The sequence below is a fragment of the Octopus sinensis genome, linkage group LG25, assembly GCF_006345805.1.
Source record: "Octopus sinensis linkage group LG25, ASM634580v1, whole genome shotgun sequence".
NCBI lineage: Eukaryota > Metazoa > Mollusca > Cephalopoda > Octopoda > Octopodidae > Octopus > Octopus sinensis.
In genome coordinates, this window is record NC_043021.1 from 16,882,742 (window position 1) to 16,886,492 (window position 3,751).

Genomic DNA, 3,751 nt, shown 5'->3' on the forward strand with positions numbered 1-3,751 from the left:
CAGTATTTCGTTCATCTTTACGTTCTGAGTTCAAATTCCACTGAGGTCAACTTTGCCTTTCATCCTTTCGGGGTGGGGTTGGGTTGATAAAATGCATACCTGTTGCAAACTCAAGCTGATGTCATTAGCTAAACTCTTCCCCTAAAATTGTAAGCCTCATGCTTTTGGGAGAAAGGATTCAAAGAAGATCCGCTAGCTGATCTCTTCCAGAGAATTTTCAGCCCGGGACCGATGGATAACTTCCAAAAATCTCTGGCCTGGCAGTGCTACCAGAGAGATTTACCTGTTCAAGATAAACTATACACACCTGGAAGTGACATGAGCCAAGCATGTCCAAAATGTGTGCACGGTGACAAACCCATTCTGCATGTACTCGTCCAGTGCCCGAGCATTGCTGACCTGTGGGTTTATGTCGAACACCAGCTGTTGCTGGGGTGAATGTAACTGATTCATCCTCTCCTCCAGAATGGCTGCCCTTGTGGCAATATTATTATTATTATTATTATTATTATTATTATTATTATTATTATTATGTAGATTCATAGTAATAGATGACATAGCAAGATGAGCTTAGAGTGATATGTGTGTGTGTGTGTGTGTATGTTAGTATGTGTGTGATTATAAGAATGTATGGACGCTGATGTATTTGGCAGGGGATGCATACACATCCAAATATACATTTATATATATATATAGAGAGAGAGAGAGAGAGAGAGAGTGAGAGAAAGAGAGAGAGAGAGAGAGAGAGAGTGAGAGAAAGAGAAAGAAAGAGAGAGAGAGAGAGAGAGGCAGACAGATGGACAGACAGATAGATAGATAGATAGATAGATAGATAGATAGATAGATAGATAGATAGATAGATAGATAGATAGATAGATAGATAGATAGATACAGATAGATAGATAGACAGACAGATAGATAAATAAATATAGAACAGATATAGATATACATGTGCACACACACATACACACACATACACACACGTGCATAAAACCCCACACAAAGCGATTACTTACCATTTTCAATTCCTACGAAAATCCAAGTGGTGCACAAGAGGAACAGCAACAACAAATTGAAATGTATGTCTCCAGCCAGTTGGAACTTCTCTGAACTGAATGACAATGAATTTAAAAGGGAAAAAAGAGCAGTACACACACACACACACACACACCACACACGCACACACACACACACATGCACACACACATCGTTGTAGTGGTTGGTGATGGTGGTGGTAAAGGTTTGGAGGGGAGTGTCAAGTAGTGAACAGAGGAGTGTTAGAGAAGGTCATTGTGTTGGTGATGGCAGCGGTGGTGGTGGTGGTGGTGGTGGTGGTAGTGGTGGTGGTGGTGGTGAATGTGGTGGTGGTAGCAGTGGTGGTCGTGATAATGGTGGTGGTGGTGATGGTGGTAGTGGTAGTGGTGGCAGCCATGGTGGTGGTGCAGTGGTGATGGTGGCGGTGGTGGTGGTGATGGTGGTGGTGACAATGACAATGATGATGAGGAGGAGGAGGAGAAGGAAGTGAAGGAGGAGGAGGAAGAGGAATAGTAAGAAAACAGCTGTGGCAACAGTGGTAGTGGTGGTGGTGGTGGTAGTTGTTGTGGTGGTGGTAGTTGTAGTGGTGGTGGTGGTCATCGTTGTCGTCATCGCTGTTGTCTTGACAGTTACAATGTGTCTGTCGTATGTCACAGGAAATAAAAAGACAGGATGGTCATGGCTGGGATGCCTTTAGTCCTAGTTTAACTAAATCAGGCTTGACTTGGAGCCATACAACCACCACCAAAACAACATTTGTCATTGTCACCACTCCACCCTCATCATCACCACCATCACTACCATCACAACCACCAACACCAACACCACCACCACCACCATTACAACCACTACCACTACTGCCATCACAACTACCACAACCACCACAACTGCCACTGGCACCACCATCACCATTACCACCACCATCACCATTACCACCACCATCACCATTACCACCACCATCACCATGACCACCTCCACCATCACAACTAACACAACCACCACCACCATCGCAGCCATTACCACAACCATTACCACCACCACAACCCTCACCACCACTACCACCACCATTACAACAATGGTCCCTGTCAGAGTAGCTTTGATGATAGCACTGATGGATCACAACCGACCTTGGGTTAAACGGCAACAACAACAACAACAATAAAAGACAGCTGTTATTTCGATCCTGCTTTAAATTCTAAATACTGACGTATCCTAAGACAGGATGGTCACGACTTGAACATTTTTGATCATAGATCTGCCGGTTAAACCATTGACCTCGGGCCAAACGACACCAGTAAAGCTTGCTATAATTCCGACCCTGAACTAAATACCAAATTTTGGTGTGTCCAAAGTTTCTTAATGAAACAACATCCGTTTAATAAGAGAATGCACTTGACCTCTTCTCGTTATTCAATGGAAATCGTTGTCTATTGTTGTTGTTGTTGTTGTTGTTGTTATTGCTATTGTTTTTATCTATGATGGCTTTATTATTATAATTATTGTTGTTGTTGTAACTACAGCAGTTGTTGTTGTTGATGATGATGATGATGTTGTTACCACTTTGAAAGCAGCAAACTGGCAGAGTCGTTAACGTGTTGGTCCAAATGCTTTAAGTAGCATATTGTCTGTCATTATGTTCTGAGTTCAAATTCCGCCGACGCCAACTTTGCCTTTCATCCTTTCAGGGTCAATAAATTAAATACCAGTTGAACACTGGGTAGGGTGGGGTGGGGTCAATATAATTGACTAGTCTCTTCCCCCAAAATTCCAGGCCTTGTGCCTTTAGAAGAAGAGGTTATTATTATTATTATTATTATTATTATTATTATTATTATTATTATTATTATTATTATTATTATTATTATTATTATTATTATTATTATTATTAGGGCAGTAAGCTGGCAGAATCATAAGCACACTGGACAAAATATTTAAAACCATTTTGTCAGCCCTTATGTTCTGAGTTCAAATGCTGCCAATGCCAACTTCGCCGTTCATCCTATAGGGGTTGACAGAATAAGTACCAGTTAAACACCAGGGTCCATATAGCTGACTTACTCACTTCTGCTAAAATTGCTGGCCTTGTGCCAAAATCTGAATTCACTACAACCGTTTCTGTTGTCGTTTACTGTTGTTTTTGCTTTCACTGTTGTTGTTTGTGTTGTTACTGTTGCTGTTGGATTCACTATGAAGCTTTTTAATATTGATTCTCTCTCAAAAAAAACAAAAAAATACAATGAGGATGACATCCAGGAAATATTTGGTTTTTAACCAGTAAAGAGCTTGATTCTAAGTTCTTAAACAACAATAACAACAATCTTCCCCTTATATTGCACAAAGAAATGATATACAATACTAAAAACCCGGATATTTTACAAGTGATGTCTTGAAGAAACGTTTCCATCGATAACACTTGAAAATACAAAAATAAATTTGCATCTCTTCTCATTTTCATTGACAGTTGGTCAGTCTACTCTGATAAATAATAATATTTGTCTTTCATTTGCATTGATCTAGCTAATAACATTGGTTGACCTAGCTAATAATGTGTGTTGACCTAGCTAATAATGTTTGTCTTTCATCTGTGTTCACCAAGCTAATAAAAGAGTACTCTGTCAGTTACAATGACGAGGATCCCAGTTGATCCGATCAACGGAACAGCCTGTTCATGAAATTAACATGCACGTGGCTGAGCACTCCACAGACATTTGTACCC

The 3,751-nt window shown here is 40.5% G+C and overlaps 1 long non-coding RNA gene across 1 annotated transcript in view; it reads right to left on the reverse strand.

The window, feature by feature from the left end:
* LOC118767861 overlaps window positions 1–1,167 on the reverse strand; it is a 31,545-nt gene extending 30,378 nt beyond the window's left edge. The window contains exon 1 of the long non-coding RNA XR_005003766.1: window positions 1,017–1,167. This is a non-coding gene — a long non-coding RNA (uncharacterized LOC118767861). The remainder of the gene's footprint in view (window positions 1–1,016) is intronic.
* Window positions 1,168–3,751: the final 2,584 nt, after the last annotated feature.